We start from the raw sequence: 17,400 nt of genomic DNA, 5'->3' as shown, positions 1-17,400 counted from the left end.
TCTTTGGCTCTAGAAAGTGTATTTTTAACATTGAGTTGTGGGGAGGCTAACATTGGAGCTCAGTCTTCTGTTTTGTTCTGATTTCATTGTCACAAATACTAGTATTTCCTCCTTTGCCAGATCAATGTGGACTCAAAGTTAAGAGGGAATCCACTGATTTGGAGTTCTGTTTTCAGAACTCTAGTTATCAGATTTTGGAGCTCCTAGGGTCAAATGTGCCTCATCGTGTCCTGTATTTTGCATCTTTATTTTCTTTCCCGTTCATCTTCCCTCCCTGTCTCTTCCATCGCCTGGGATTTGCCAAGCGCTAGTCTAGGTTCCCAAGATACAGCAGTAAACAAAGCAGATAAACCCTTGGCCCTCCTGAGCCTGCTCTAGGGGCCTCTGCTTCATCTTCTCATCTGGACATTCATGTGGGTGAACAAAAGCTTTCTTTGCCTATAACTGTTCCTCTTTCCCATAGCCACTGTTCCTGGCCTCGTGGATTCACTGTCTTGACTTTCTAAGGACGTGAGAGCTTTTGGAAGCTGTATTCTCATAGTTGCCTTTGTTTGTTTTTTATTCAGATTTTTCTCTTTGTTCATTTTTGAAACTTTTGATCCCTGGTTGTCAGCCATATTCTTAGGAGGGAAGAGGAAGTCGTCTAAGAGCTCCATGGAGCTGAGTGGGGCCTGTGGGAGGGCAGGCTGCACTTGGAGGGGAATGCCTGGAGACCCAGTCATGGTGCTGGGGACCCCTGATGCCTACTCCCTGGGCACCTACTGCCAGGCTCTCTCCAGACACTTTATCTATAAAGCCAAAAGCTCTGGTGGCAGACACAGTTGCCTGCAGGGTGGGGCAGACTGTTTCCTAGACAGACCCCTCATTATCTCTGGGTCAGCTCTGGCCACAGCCTTGCTTTTCCACCTGCCAATTTAGCTAGACTGGCCCTGTTAGGCAGCTCAGTTTGTCTGCACAGCCCCTCCTATTGTATCTACCAGCTCTTCCAGATTTTAGCATCGTTCATCAAACTCGCCCACTAGCTGGTGGCCCTCTCCCATGCTTTTGGCCCTTTAGACTTTTCCTTGATGGTTACTCCAGCACAGGTTTTAGGGGAGGCTAACATTGGAGCTCAGTCTTCTGTTTTGTTCTGATTTCATTGTCACAAATACCAGTATTTCCTCCTTTGCCAGATCAATGTGGACTCAAAGTTAAGAGGGAATCCATTGATTTGGCCCCATGCAGGGTCATTTTGAAGCTGGGGCACATGGCAATCCCTGGTGTGCAGGAATGTGTGCCTCGCCATTTGAGGTCAGATCTGGGTCTGGCTAGTTGTTTTCTGATGTCCTCTTTTCTTTTGGTCCCAGGGATTAAACCCAGGGGTGCTTAACCACGGAGCCACATTCCCAGCCCTTTTTATTTGTTTGTTTGTTTATTTGTTTGAGATGGGCTCTCACTAAATTGCTTAGGGCCTTGGTAAGTTGCTGAGGCTGCCTTTGAACTTGAGACCCTCCTGCCTTAACCTCCCAAGGCTACTAAGATTATAGGTGTGTCTGATGTCATCTTTCAAAAGAAGGAATCCTAGGTTCTCCCTAAGCCTGAGTTAATTTCATTCATACTTTTTTCTTTCCCTGTTAGGTGATGGGTTTATTATTTGCTGTGTGAAGTAATAATTCCTTTTTTGAAATGTGGTTAATTGGGGATGTTTTCTTCTTGTCATATGGTTAAGGAATCTAAGTCAACTTACCTGTGCTGTTAGTGATTTTATAGATATTTTGTCATCAGGCCAGGAATGTCCTGCTTTCTAGTTGTCATCTTTGCTTCTTAGTAATGCTCACTGGTAGAGCCTGTGCCTAGCATGCAAGATGCCTTGGGTTCGTCCCCAGCACCAATTATAAAATAAAACATGTATTGCTAACATAGACTTCCTTATTTCACGAATTGCTGCTACAGGGGTTTCACTTTGAGGACTTTTGGAAAGTGTGTCATAAAAATTTTAAAACTGATTTGGGTCCTTGGGACTATGGCTTCCCTATTTGAGTACATGTAGATGAAGAAAGTTACTTGCTCCAGTGCCCCCTCTGTGTCTTTGTCCCGTTTAGATGCTAGTGCGTGTCCTGACATGTGGCACCCAGCCACCACCAGGCCACATATTTTCAGTTATGCTCACAGTACTATAAGAAGCATTGCCAGAATGACTCACTGCCACATGTGTCACTTATTAAGTTAGAAAAGGGGCCATTGGTCGTGTCTGAAGAACTCAGTAATATGGTGGATTAGTCTCCCACCCAGGTTGGTGGAGACTGCCCAGCCCTGTGGGCAGAGATGAATTCCCCAACCAACCGAGGGTGACATGGCTTCTGCAGCACATCCCCTGAGCGAAAGATCAGGCTTCTTGTGTGACATTGAAGAAGGACCAAGGATCTGAATGATCTTCAAGTTCCAAAATCCTTTGGAAAGTTAAGCTCTCAACTTAATATTTTAAAACAAGCTTACTTATTCTACTACTTAAATACATGCCAGGGCAAGTGTTCAAAGGAATCAAAGGGATAAATGGGTTAACTTCAGAAGGCCTACGTCACCAATTCATTCTTGTGTGTTTTCAGTAGTTAGAGCTGGAAACACTTTCTCAAAATCTGATTTTCTCGGTGAAAACAAATGTATGATATCATCATTTTAAATTCATGGTAAAAATATGTAAATATAGGCTGTGACTTACATTCATCAATCACACATTGGCTTGAGTAAGAATGCTAAGACAAGATGTCGTGTTGGCCCACGAAGCGTCACTTCTGTACAAATGGAAATGTAGCTCCAGGCCAGGGTTTCTTGGGCTTGCTGAGAGGGTTACAGGTGTGGCAGGGATTGGTGGCCAGGTAAGCATGGGAAGTGCTGGGTCCTGGATCCTGGCTGTGGAGACTCTCAGTGAGTGTCAACTCACCTGTGTGACAGTTGTCTTGACATCATCTCTCAAGATAATGGTGAAACATTAAGCTAGCACTTTCCCAAATGCAATTGGCCATCTTAGGCTATGCTAATCACTTTCTTTGTTCTGGAAAAATTGCTTTTGATGTGTATTTAGAATTTTTTTTTTTCCTTGCAGAGACACAAGGGATGGGAATGGGAATAGGATAGGCATGGGAAAATATGATGTTTTTTTTTTTCCTTTTTGTCTTTCATGGTTAAATCACACTACTTATCTTAGGCATGGGGGAGTGGGCTTCCTGTTCCAGAAACACAAAATGGTACCCATTGCAGTCTGCTCCCATTTCTGCCAGGCTGTTTGGGGCAAAGTCCCAAGTAACTTTCTCCTGCCAGATCAGAGGGCCTTTTTCAGTCTTTAGAGCATTTGCAAATGTTTCCGTGCCTCCCTGTCTCCTGCTCTCCTCTCCTCTCTGATTCCTTGACTTCATCCTCTTGACTTCATCTAGCTCCTGGCTGCACTCTGTGCTCCCACCCTCAGTAGATTCAGGTTAATTGAGGTACAATGGCAGGGTAAAGTAGCTCCATAAAGCCCGATCTGGGGGCTGTGGCTCAGTGGTAGAGCGCTTGCCTAGCATGTGTGAGGCACTGGGTTCAATCCTCAGCACCGCATATAAAGCAATAAAATAAAGGTCCATCGACAGCTGAAAACTATTTTTTAAAAAAGCCCAATCTGGTGCTCTCTTCGTCCCCCAGTACCCCGTAGCTGCAGGGCGCATGCAGACCAAGCAGCCTTCCTACCAGGCCTCCTGACTGTGCTGAGGGCTCAGCACAGTTCCTCCCAGGCCCTCACAGCTCCTGGCTGCATCCCAGCACCCTCTCAGTCCCTATTGTCATGTGAGCAGCAGTGAGTCCTATGAGTAGAGGCCAGGTACTTAATAATTTGATCAATTTCATTATTCCATGTTTGTTACCTCCTCTTCTCCCTCCCTCTGATCCGCTGATCTCTTCTTCCTCTACTTGACCATCTCCCTTCAATTTTCATGAGGTCCTTTTTTTTTTTCTCTCTAGTTCTTTCTCATAATGAGGGAAAACATTATAACCCTTGACCTTCTACGTTTGGCTTATTTTACTTAACATAATGGTCTCTAGTTCCATTCATTTTCCTGTAAAGGACACAATTTCATTTTTCTTTGTGGCTGAGTAAAAAACCCATTGTGTATAGGTACCACATTCTCTTTATCCACGTGTTGTAGTCAGTTTTTTCCCCTGCTGTGACTAAAGGACCCGACCAGCACAAGTATAGAGGAAGAAGAGTTTATTTGAGGGTTCGTGGTTTTAGAGGTCTTTGTCCATTCCTCAGGGATCATGGTGGGAGAGTGTGGCAGAGGGAAGCAGCTCACAGCCTGGTGATCAGGAAGCAGAGAGAGGGACTCCACTCTCCAGATACAAATATATACCCAAAGTCATACCCCAACCCTCACCTCGTCCAGCCACACCCCACCACTTCAGTGACCACTCAGATAATCCCTAGGAGATGATTAAATCACTGATTGGGTCGACTCTTCCAATCCAATCATTTCTCCTCGGAACCTTCTTGCATTGTCTCACACATGAGTTTTGGGGGACACTACACATCTAAACCATAACACCACAAATCCATTGGATGGTCCCATAGTTTGGCTGTTGTGGATCGTGCTGCTGTAAACATGAGTGTATACATGGATCACTGTAATAAGATGATTTTAATTCTTCAGGATAAATACCGAGGAGTGGCATAGCTGGGTCACATGGTGGTTCCATGCCTAGTCTTTTGAGGAGCCTCCATTACTGATCTCCAGAGCCAAAGTACTAATTTACAGTCCCGCCAACGGTGTAAAAGTGTTCCCCCACCCCATCCTCTCCAGCACTTGTTATTCCTGTATTCATGATGCCTGTCATTCTAACTGCTGTGAGAAGAAACCGCACTGTATAAACATGGATTTTTTTCAGCTTTTACTTTTAATCCTACTTTTCTCCTTTATTTTTCCTGACCCCTCACACTTTTGGGACACCCAGTCCTTGCTGACCTGGAGGTGGCTGTGGTCTTCCTGCTCAGGTCTCCCCTGTCTCGCAGCTGGTATGAAACACCTCTCAGATTGTACCCCTGCCGGTGTCTACAGAGTGAGTACAAATTATTTTGCCAGCATTCAGAGCCAGTGATGCTGCTGCCTCAAATAAACATTTTCCTGAGTTACAATCGTGGTGCACTAATGCTGTCAAAATGCAGCTTCTGACAGGCCCCTGCATCTCCCCTGCCCAGTGACTTCCCCATACCTCTAGGGATTCAGGAGCACCCGCCAGAGCTTCAGGGACCTTCCCCCACCTCAACATCAGCCCTCACCTCCACCTGCGCCCTTGCCAGCCTGAGCCCGTCTTCCTCCTGGGCAGCCCCCGAGCATGGTGTAGGCAGATTGCTCCAGCTCTGGGGTCACCCACTCCTCTGAATTCTGGCTTCTCCCCAGGTGAGCTTTGGAGCCAGGGCACGTCTGTAAAGTTGAGGTGAGAAAGAAGGACGCTAGGCAAGCCCTTCCATTCCCCTGGCTCTCTTTCCTCATGCAGTTCATTCTGTCTGCGGTCCCTGCCTCCCCAGCTTCTGACATGCGCAGCAGCCGGAATCCCTGGCGGCTGACCAGCAGGCTAACCCTGTCTGAGCCTGTTCAGGCACCTCTGCCCTGATGCCTCCTCCTCTCAGAATCAGGTCCTTTCTCTCTCCAGCTCCTCCTCGACTCCTGCCTTTACTGTCTGCTCTAATTCTCCTCTGACCATCCTCTCCGGCAGGGTGAGGCCATCCTTCACGTCTTTGTGGAGTCTGACTTAGCTCCTTCCACAGAACGGCCTGCCAGCCATTTGCCTTTGGAAGGGGACACCGAGACTACAGCCTCTTTCACAGGAAAATGATGACAGCTATGATGGAGAGAGCCATGCACCCCATTCCCCCCACCCCGACTGTTGGGTTGACATGTTCTTTGACGATCTTTCTGTTTTAAGGGCTGGAGAATCTTTATCTTTCGAAGACCACTCAACTGTAACTGGGAGCTTTAAAAAGTGGACTCTCTCGCCAAGTGCTCTCTTGAAATGAGTGTGAAATGTACGAGTCTATCAATAAGAAGAAACCGGCAGTGTCTGTACATACAAGGGGTGCAAGAAAGATCTGCTGAGTGTGTGAAGCTCACTTGTGTAAACCAGAAACTGGGTTATTCCTGGGCACGGCTTGCTTTCTTGCTTTCTAGATACATTGCTGCTTAGACTCTCCTAGGTCGCTGTGCCCTGCAGCTCTGCGATTGCAGTTGAAGGCTCAGAGCTCTGGCCCTAAGGTTTTACACATGGCAGGTTTGTCCATCATTTGAACTTGAACTGTGCTAGTGTAGACAAGCACAGTCCAGTGCCACCAAGTGGGTTAGTTACCTGAAAGTGAGCGCTCCTGTGAGGAAAACGTTTCAAGATATTTCAGAGGCCCGAGTTTATGAGCACCCAGCCTCACAAATGTAGACGGGAGTCTGGCTTGTGTTTGATGTCACCCTGAAGGTGGTTGTGAGCTTTAGTTTTGCACAAAATCAGGGGAAAGTCTTCTGGTGGGATTTCTGGTTAGCAAAAGAAACAAAACTTTTTTCCTACTCTATCTGTTCATCAGAGAAACAATTGCCACTCTCTTTCCTCCAAAGAAAGCAAAGACCTACTCAGAAGATCAGTATAATGCTACTGATGACTGAATTTACAATGTTACAACAGCTGTTGGAGAAAAAGGCATCATGGGATGAGCAAACACGTCTGTTAGAGAAGGTCCACGCCTCTCTGTCCACACAGAGCCTCTGGATGGCTTTTATAGAACAAGAGCCCTGTCATTCATATATATATATATATATATATATATATATATATATATATATAATCTCTTACTGAACAATAATAGTGATTTTTCCTGGTGGGCACAGGAGTGGGACTTTTTTTTGAAGATAAAAGTAATTTAAAAATATGCCTTTAGGGAAATATACGCTACGGTGTACCATTGTCTGTATTTAAGTTATTTGGGATGTTCATGAGAGCGTCTTTTTGCATTTCTTAAATTGAAAGCTTCGTAGACTTCAGAACATTTGTAGAAGATGTTTTATTCACAGCTACATCATATGGGTCTATTGCCAGTCGTCCAGAGGTCTGCTAGGTCTGCTGCAGTTCTGCGGCGGGTCCTTCTGTTGAGGGTGCTGGGATTCTCGGCTGTCCACGGGTGCTCTTTCTAGACAGCAGTGACCTAGAATCGCCGCTTCCTCCTGCACTGCAGACACTTGGCCACGCTCAGGGCTCCCTGGACCAACACAGCCGGTAAGGACCACTAGAGGTCATTCTTCGCCTCAGTCCTCTGTGCTCCAAAATCTCCCAGAGACACTCGCTGGCATGTACACTGAGACTTCTCAGCGTCCACCCGGCAGCTCAAGGTCATCAGGAAAGTGACGAAGGGTGCACAGGGCTGTCAGGGCTGCTGGCGGGATACTCCTTCCTGGGAAGTAGGACCAGGAGCCCAGCCAACCCTGGGGGAAGTAAGTAGTCAGTGAGAACAAGCACTTCCTCCACTCACAGGAACACCTGTGCCAGGTGGGTGCCCAGGTGGTGGGGAAGGGATTCAGCCATGAATGAACCACATCCTCGCCTTGCGTCAGCTCACCACTTGCTGGTGCTGATGGTCACCTGCCTGCTCCGTCCCCAGCTTTGGGTTGAGCACCAGGGATAGAAAATGGAAGAGGAAAACGGTGCTGACCCCAGGGAGCCTCTGGGCTGCCGGGAGGAGGATCAGCGTGGACACTGATAAAAGTGAAGTACTCGCTAGGGCGACTGTCTAACCTTGCACAGTGACATGTGGAGCTTCTGTGTTAGGAAGGCAGGGAATCAGCCATCCAGTGTAGAAGGGGAAGGAAGCCATGGTGAGAGGAGGACACACCCAGGGGGAGGCGACCAAAGGGAGTCTGTTCAAGCCAGAGGGAGATTTTGAGTGAATCCCCCAGCTCTCCCATTGACCAGAGGAAATGGAGAAGCCCGAAGGTGATGAGCCCCTGGAGGTCAGCCTGTGAAGGGGACTCTATTTCGTTTTCAAGTGCCTTTGGGGGAGTGGCCTGCCAGGCGGGGGCAGCACCAGGACTCTACCAGGCCTGGTCCAGGAACTTGTGGTCAGCTCCTTCCTCCCCAGCTACTTCTTGCAGAGCTCCATCCTTAAGGGCAGGATTGCAGAGTCTCAGCAGGTTTGCATTTTAAGGCGGAGCTGTGCAAAAAAGCAAGCTTTGAGTAGAGCAGCCTCAAGCCTCAGCACCAAACTGTGTGCCTTGATGAACTACTAAGTCCCTCTGAGCAGCATTGACTCATAATTTCTCTGTAATGGAAATAAGGACACTTTTCTTTCGGAGGCTTTGGAAAGCTTTCTCTTTTTGGTCAGGGATTGAACCCAGAGGCATTTTTTCACTAAGCCCTTTTTATTTTTTATTTTGAGACAGGGTCTTACTAAGCTGCCGAGGCTGGCCTTGAACTTCAATCCTCCTGCCTAAGCCTCCTGATTCACTGAGATCCCAGGCGTGCACCATCATGCCTGGCTCTTTGGAGAGGTTTAGGGAGTGTGTGTACAAATGTGTAGAGTGCTTAGCTCCTGGTAGGTGCTGAGTATGAGGGGCCATGATGTGCTCATCTCCATGAGCAGTGTTTTTAGCAGTGTTAAAAGAGTAGAGGCCAGAGAAAGTGAGCTCTTGAAGAAATATTTGAAGGAAAGGGGTTGAACTGGGTGGTGGCTGAGAAGACACAGAGAAGGATTTTAAGTTGAGAGATTATTTTAAGAGGTAAAATCAGAAAGACACAGTGATGGACAGAGGTTGCTGTGGTCTGAATATGGTTTGTCTGCTCCAGAACTCAGGTTGACATTTGATTGCTGCTCTGGTGGTGTTGGCCCACATGGTCTGTGAGAGGTGATTTGGTCTTTAAAAGGGATAGATGCCTTTCTCCTGTACGTGAGTTCTGGCTCTTTCAGGACTGGATTTGTTAGGGCAAAGTGGGTTGTTATAAGCGAGTCCACACCTTGTGTTTTGTCTCTTCCATGTCTGCCTAGCCTTTCCCTTTCCACCATGAGTTGAAACAGATGGTGCTCTGCTCCTGGACTTTCCAGCCACCAGAACTGTGAGCCATAAAACCCTCTTTTTTTTTTTTTTAATAAATCACCCAGTCTCTGGCATGCTGTTATAGCAACAAAAAACAGACCAAGGAAAGGAGTAAAGAAGAAATTGACAATGACATCCAGATTCCTGCTGTGGGTGATGGAAGCCCCAATCTGAGAGGAAGACCACGGGGAGACGAGCAGTTTCCAGGGAAAGATGGAAGTGAATCAGGGGAGAGGTGCAAGGAGAGCCAGCCCCATATAGGGATTGAATGTTGTCCAGGATGCCTCACGACTCTCGTTGGCCTCCTTAGGGACAGATCACGACTCTGGTGGGCCCCTCAGGGACAGGCGTCTGGTGCTCCCTTCCCTGCCAGCAGCCCCCGTCTGTCACCCAGTGCTCTCTCCCAATGTTTGCTACATCTGCTTTGCTGCTGTCACCGCCGACTGACTCTGTGTCTGCACAGCTCAGGTTTGGACTGACGTTGAACGTCCTCATGATGGGGGTCTTTGCTACATGGATTATCTCACATTTCCGTAGGTCAGGGGTCTGGGACCAGCTTCTCTGGGCCCTCTGCTTGAGGTCACGTGCTGCAGTTGAGTGCCAGCTGGGCTGTCCCCATCTGGAGCCTGAGCTGGGGCAGAGACCACTTCCAAGGTCCTTTGGGGTGTTGACAGAACTCCTTTCCTTGACGTGGAAGTGAGTTTCCGTTCTTTGCTGGCTGATGTGTGGAGGCTGCCCTCGTTCCTGGGGCCTTCCATGGCCTCCTGCTGGGGCAGTTTGTGACATGGCAGCCAGCCAGAGCTCAGGGGGACTCCGTAGGCTGTTTGTCCCCACAGTGGGCTAGAGGGAACCCTAGGCCAGGGTGGCTTCTTTGGGGTCTGGGCACAGTCCTGGGCCCAGGCTGCTGTGGCTGGAAGTGGACGGTGTCCTGCCGTTGAGAGCATGGCGGATTCCCCACAGCAGCTGCTCTGCGTCCTTGCTGCAGTGGGTGTCTGTCACTGCAGGCTCAGGGCGCTCTGCGACTCAGAGCAAAGCAGGAGTTTCCTCCTGCTGTGTGTGACTCCGCTTTCTGTCCCTGTGACAAAATACCTGAGTTGATCAGCTTGAGAAAAGGTTTCTTTCGTGTGGCTTGCAGTTTCAGAGGTGTCAGTCCGTGGTCGCTTGGACCGTGGCCTTGGGCCTGTGGAGCAAGATCACATCATGGCAGGATCACGTGGCTCACATCGGTGGCTAGAAGCAGAGAGAGAGAGAGACAGGAAGGGACCCGAGTCCCCATATCCCAGGTGGGCACATCCCCAGGGACCTAACTCCACTAGGCCCTACCTGTTAAAGATGTTGCCACCTCCCAGTAGCACCGCAGGTGGTGACTAAGACTTCAATGTCCCCCGCCTTGGGGGACACTTAAGATTTAGTCATAGCAGTTCATGCAGTGGTGAGAACTAAGCTACTAGTGGATCTGATGAAGTAGGGACTTTGGGTCATCCGTTTACTGACTGAAACTGACATTCTAGGTGCCCTCTCAGCTTTTCTGAGGTCCCACCTCCTCAAAATTGGTAATAGAAACTTCATGGAATTTTCTGTGACACTCGCAGGAAGATGACTCTTCATTAGCTGCCTTCTCTTCTCACCTCCTTTTAAGATACTCAGCATTCTCAGTTTTCTGAAGCTACAAAAATTTTTGGCATATAATAAACAATAGTTTGGTAAAAATAGTCAATGCCACCTATGGGAATGTCATCTCCCTAAGTTAAAGGGACAGTCACGTGACTTCCTGCGCTCCAGGGCTCTCTTCTGTAAGCCGCCTCTCAGTCTCAAAGGCTCTGAACTTCTGGGCCTCCATCTCTTGGGTTCCGTGGTGGGGCATGAAGGCAGGGGCTGCAGGCGAGGACACTGGCTGCCCAGACCCACGGCTGGTGCCGCTGCAGTGACACCTCAGGGTCCGTCCCACTGTGAGGCTGCAGCCTTTCTAAACAATGCTCCTTCCTTGAGGGTTCCACGCTGGAAGGAGGACATTTTGCCTGCAAGGAGGACATTTGTATACAGCTTTCAGAAACCTGTTCCATCGGATGAGGTTCCAATGTCATGAACTAATCAGGCCCCGTGAGGTCACTGGAGATCTTTGTGACAGTTGGGCTCTTGTTCTCCTGACTGTACACTTCTCTGGAGTCCATGCCTACTTTCCTGTCATTCATCACATCTTTGTCTTATAGTTATGATTTCAACCAAACCCGAGGGCTGGGGAGCAGCTCAGTGGTCGAGCACCTGCTTGGCATGCTCAAAATGTGATCCCCAGCAAAACAACACCTTGACCAAACTCTATCATAGGATATTTTTTTCCAAGAGCCCGGAAGTCATAGACACCACAACCTGACTTCTGGTCAATGCCATCTTGAATGATCTGTGCAGTTGGACATCTCCTCAAAAAAATATTGCACAAAACACTAGCTCTTCAAAAACGCTAATTGGCTTTTTAGGAAAGAATTCTGTGACCAAACATGCGCACGCAGCACTGCATGTCAGATGCCACCTTCTGGAACTTCAAAGTGCTCATTAGAACACGTTATTTTTAATTCAGTATTTTCTGAGCTTCTTTGAACAGGATACACTTTTTTATTAAAAAAAATTGAAAGCAAAACATTTCTTAACATCCTATAGATCAGAGTGGGGCTCCATATGTGCACAAAAAGGGTTTCTTTTGAACATTTACTTTAGTTCTGGGAGACCCTAGACCTAGATGCTGCTGCCTAAATCCCATGACCTGATTCCCTTTAATTCTCGACTGCTTTTTAAAAGTATATATGCTGCTTTGATAAATTTCTCATTCATTGCGGTTTAATGGTTCTCTTGGAACTTAGCCACGAGAGTTCCTCTTCTGGTTCACAAGGGGTCATCTGGCCTTTCCTCTTAACCCCCTGTAGGCTGACACCTCATTTCCAATTCTCTGGTGGCCTGGCCACTGCTTGCCATCTGATGGTTCACGTCCCTGCCTGGTGGGTCCATGGGCACAGCAACCTGGCAAAGCCAGATGGGAAATTCAGTCACGGAGCTCCACATTCCCAGAAGTACTCGGGCTGGGAGACGGCCAGGACATTCAGACTAACTGGCGTGGAAAGTTCTACAAGGGCTCCTCTGGGTCTGTCCCTTATCATTCCTGTCTCCTCAAATAAAGTGAGAGATAGATTCCTTCCTGATCACCTTTGGGGGATTTCCCCCATGCAAAACTTTCAGGTGATTCTCATCATATAGATCCCTTTAGTCCTTTTGATGTGGACAGGACAGTTGCTCAGAAAAATGACATTTTAGTAAGTCCTGAGACCTGCCCCCCCCCACCTTTTGCAAACACCTAGCGCCACCTAGCGGCCACAGGAGGTCCGTTTACCCAGCGAAGTGCGTGCCTGGTACGCCCCCCTTTGTAGGAGGGGAGGTGGCCTTTGATAACACCTTGTAAACTGATTCCTGGGGAGAGCGCCTACCTGAATCACTCCCTTGAAAAAGGTCCAAATGCAGTTGTTGAGTTTAATGACCTGCGTTATTATAGGCTTTGGATTTGCGTGTGTGCCAAGCCAAAAAGGTGAACAATACACAAACTCTGGAGGGAAACGCTCCCGCAGAGTGGGGCAGACAACATAAGCCCCACTGTCTGTGAGGGCTCGTGGTTTCAGTCACATTTTTATGGCATTAATCAATTTGCGTTGCAATTTACTAGGAATACGGTTCCCACACTGAGTTTTGTTTACTGAGAGAAGATTTGGAAATGAAAGGGAAGCCTTCATCCCTCTCCAGAATCTCAGCTAACTTACTCCGTGCAAAATGGAAGCATATCTCCAACCCAGTCAGACAGACGGTCCTGCCAGCCTTGGCAAAGCATTGTGCCCTGCCCCCACCCCCCCACCCCCCAAAGAGCACCCAGACCTTGATTTTAAGAAACATTCCTGCCAGGGGTCAACAGTAGCCCTGCTTCAGAAGTTGCTGCTGCGTGCCATTTGGCTGCGATCAGATGGGATGGCCTCCGCTTCAAGGACTGCTTTTTTCTAGCCCAAACAAACTGACTTCAGAGGCCCGAGGCAGCTGGGCGGGTGGACACATCACTACCGTCCACAGGCAGTCCTGAGTCTGACCGTGACCTGTGATCAGCACCAACAGGGCACTTTCTGTACATTCTGCTTGGGAGGGTGGCAGTTCATGGAAACCCTGGTGCATTTTATGCTCCAATATTTGAACCGCATCTGCACGATGTAGAGCTCTGTGTCTGTCTCCCACAGTGGCCGAGAGCGGCCCTGGGAAAAGGGCTCACCTCTCAGACCCCTGTGGCTCAGCCTTGCCTGAGATAGTTTAGGACGAAGCTGGCAGAGGAAAGCCACTCGCTTGCACATGATGAAGTTGTGACCATATGCTGTTTTAAATTTCAAAGCAGACTTTTAATAGCAGTTTCATGTTACCTAGCTAAAAGTAGATGGGCGCTTCTTGCTATATACTTTCACACCTCTTCCCCCTTGTCCTGGACCATTCCGTCTGTGCTCCCTAAATTGCATATCCTGCCTGGTTTTGAGCATCAAAAGACAACTTTGGCTTCTGCTGTTGGTGAACGCAGGTGCTTATTGACAGCGATGGCCTGCTCAGCGTCCCTCTGCCCCTCCCCGGCCATCTTCTCCAGCCCTCCATTTTCCCCCACCTGTATGCGATGTTTCCCTGGATTAGCTCCAAAGCACTTTCTTTCATCCCTTGCTTGATTGGGGTTTTATTTTTAAGAAGAAAGCCAAGCACATTTTTAACAGCCACAACCAGATGGACTGAGCTCTTCTAGCAGTGTGGAGGCAATAAAAACCTGGGCGCTGGTGCAGCTAACCTAACGAGGGATCCTAGGGCCTCCTGCCAGCTCTCCCTCACCTCGCCCGGCACCTCTGCAGTGTAGGAGGCAAATAACCCAGGGCAGTGACTTTCTGACTTTTTCTGTCCTTAAAACAGCGAACCAAAGTCTGTGTCTTCTACGCCCAAGGCCTTCCCATCTCCGTCTTGGACGCTCTTGGCTCCCTGGGCTGCGGGGTGATCTTGCCTTCTTGGTATCCCTCTTTGTGGGTAGCTGCTCCTGGCCTCTCCAGCTCCCGCTCTCCCTCTCTCTCCTCTCTCACACACGTGCACATGTTTCTCCATCATTATGTCATTTCCTTCGAGCCACAATCCTTTCCTTCCCACCCTCCAGCCAACCTTCTGGAATGGACTCTGCCTGTTGGCTGAGGGCAGCCTCCCACCCCGAGAGACACAGGGCCAGGACTGGCCATCCGGGGCGACCCTGTGAACACCCTCCCTCCCTCTTCCCCTGGCCACTGACTGGCGCTGAGTGTGATCTGTCCCACCGGCCTCTGCTGCCCCTTGGCTCAGGTGGGCACGGCCTCGTTCCATGGTGACCGTTTCTCACCTCGCTGCTCTTTGTCTCTGGGACAGTCTTTTACACTAACCGCCATCTTTGACATGACACTTCATGGCACAGGTCCGATGGTGCCACCCACCCATGGAGGATCCCCCAGGACCACATATCCCACCAATGAGAGTGGGTGTGTGGCTGGCGGAGCCCCTGGCTGCCACCGTCCCTGTTTCCTCAGGCTTGCATCCCAGAGCATCATTTCCATAGAGCTGGACAGGACACAAGCTGGGCAGCGCCCGCTCCGTGGTGTGAGACTTGTCCTTCTCTGGTTGCACCCAGCACTGTGCCCCTCCCACAGGCTTCACCCATCTGGCTCCTTCTGTTCCCCAGGCACAGCCAGAGCTGGCTTCTCCCCAGCATGGTGCAGGGTGCTCCGCCAACAGCATTCCTCCTCCCTGGGCCCTTGGTGGACCTTGCCCTTGCTCAGTGAGTGCGGGTGCAGTGAGCAGAAGGCAATTGGCAATGGCCTCTTGTCCACCCTCATGGCAACCCAGTCACCACCTAGTCCTGCCACCATTGGAGAGCTCAGTAAACTGAGGCCCTGAGGGGTTGAATAACTTGCCCAAGTTCATGCAACTGAAGTATAGCTGCAAAGCCTCTGGAACATTCTGCAGAGCGTGGAGAGGTAGGCCTGGCTGCACTGAGAGGCCAGGGAGGGACAGCCACAATGTCAAGGGTGAAGAGCCCAGTTGGGGAAAGAAATCACCAAGAGCTGTGGTTGGTTTAGCAGATGTGCACGGGGTCAGAGGGGTGTTGGAGGAGATCTGCTGTAGCTCCGAGATGTTGGACAGTCTGGACAAACCAGCAGAGAGAACTGAGACACACAGTAGGGTATACCTTCCAAAACCCCTGGAGTAACAGACTGTACTCACCCTTGTATACCAGCACTATGATACCATAATAGGCTCTCTAATAACCAAGATGGCAATGATATGAGCACTGGGCAGGTAGCATACACTGTGTGGATACTCTGCACAAAGGGTTGATTCTTATCCTGGGTGGGACACAGCAAGATGGTGCCAGATTATATCGTGCTGCTCAGAGCAGATTTAAAACTTACGAATTGCTTATTTCTACAATTTTTCATTTAATATTTTGGGGTTGCAATTGACCATGGGTAACTGAAACTGAGGAAGTGAGACCATGGACAAGGGGTGGTCATGGACAATGGTTTGGATCTGAAATGTCCCTTAAAAGCTCGTGAGTTGAGGTTTTTGTCCCTGATGCGGCAGAGTTCAGAGGTGGAGCTTTTGGGAAGTGATTGGCTCATGAGGGCTCTGACCTCATTTGGGGATTAACAGTTTAATGGCAGTATTGGAAGATAGTAGAAACTGTGGGAGGTGGGATGTAGCTGGAGCAGTGGGTCCTTAGGGTCACGCCCTTGAGGACTACATCTCGTTCCTGGCACTTTCCTCTTTCTCTGTTTCCTGCTGCCATGAGATGAGCAGCTGTCCTTTGTCACACCCATCCACCATGATGCTCCTGCCTCGCTGCGGGCCTGTGTGCAACAGAGCCAGTGGACCCTGGGCCAAAACCTCTGCGACTGTGAGCCAAAGGCAATGGCTCCTCCTTCAGGTTGTTTTTCTAGAGCATTTTGTCACAGTGAGTAAAAATACTAACACGAGGCGGGGCGGGGGGTGGGACTGCTGTATTTCAGAAGTGGACCTGGAGGGACTTGGAGTGTGATTTGATGTGAGGCGGGCAGGAGAACAGAGACATCAAGATCTGATCTGGGGGTTGGGTCCCATTGCTAGGGAGGAGGAGACACCAGAGATGAGTCCTGCCGGATGGCAGGTGAGGGGGGTGAGGGGACCACACTCACCCCGATACAGGGATTGGATGGCAGCAGCCGGAGCTGCCAGGGTGATCTGGGTCCCTGTGATAGTGTCAGTGGTGGAGGCCACAGAGGGGTTTGCTGAGCAGAATGTGCAGGGTCACAAGAGGGCCCAGAGCAGAGGCTGGGGACGCAGCAGAATGGGGGAGCGTGGGCAGCAGGGACAGGCAGCTCATGATGCGCTCACCTGGCTGCCTGTCCCTGCCAGTGAAAACTCTGTCCCTTTTTTTCTTTTTAAAAAGTCCAACAAAATGAGCTTCTCCTAAGAGGGACGCTTTCCCGCCTCACTTGTCTGCAAAGGGGCAGTCACAGAGGGCCCTTGCCGGCTGGCTTCTTCTCTTACCACCTTGGGTCCTTTATGGGACTGGTGTCCCAGCTCCCTCAAGGCCCCTTTGGCTTCTGGGGGAGGAGCTGTGGCTCTTCTTTCTATGTCTCCACCGATGGGTGGATCGGCCCTCGCTGGCTTGATTTAGGGCCGCCCTGGCTCCCCTTTCAGAAGCACTGCGCTTTACTAGCAGCGCTTCTCCACTCACCCAGGGAGGGGAGTGGGACATGCCTTCCTCTCCCTCTCTCCAGACCAGAGGTAGATAGGCCTTTTCTATAAAGGACCCGATGTTTTGGTTTCATAGGTCACAGAGTCTCCGTCATATAACTCGAAACTGCGGAAACAGCCCCAGTTGATATGTAAAGGAACAAATGTGATTATGTTTCAATAAAACTTTATTTAGAAGAACAAGTGGAGGGCCAGGTTTGTGGCCCATGGGCTGCAGTTTGCTGATCTTACTCTAGTCTACTCCAATCATTCCTCATCTTGGTGGAGGGAAAGAGGTGGTGTTGGGTGGGGCAGGGAGGAGAAGGAGACCTTCCTGGACTGCAGTCTGTTCAGTCACTCATTTTTTTCTCCTAGGAGCCAGGCACAGGGCTGACCTCTCACTAGTTTGCTGGCCATGATTCCGAGCTCTGTTAGCTCCACATCAGACCTATGTTTTCTCTTGAACTGAAAACTCCGTCTCTTGGCCGTTCTTTCTGCCCCTCTCTCTTCAATATATTTTTTTTTCCAGTGACTTCCCGAG

The sequence above is a fragment of the Marmota monax genome, unplaced genomic scaffold (assembly GCF_021218885.2).
Source record: "Marmota monax isolate L192 unplaced genomic scaffold, Marmota_monax_Labrador192_F-V1.1 WCK01_AAM20220418_F8-fsc00121, whole genome shotgun sequence".
NCBI lineage: Eukaryota > Metazoa > Chordata > Mammalia > Rodentia > Sciuridae > Marmota > Marmota monax.
This window is presented reverse-complemented; position numbering follows the sequence as displayed.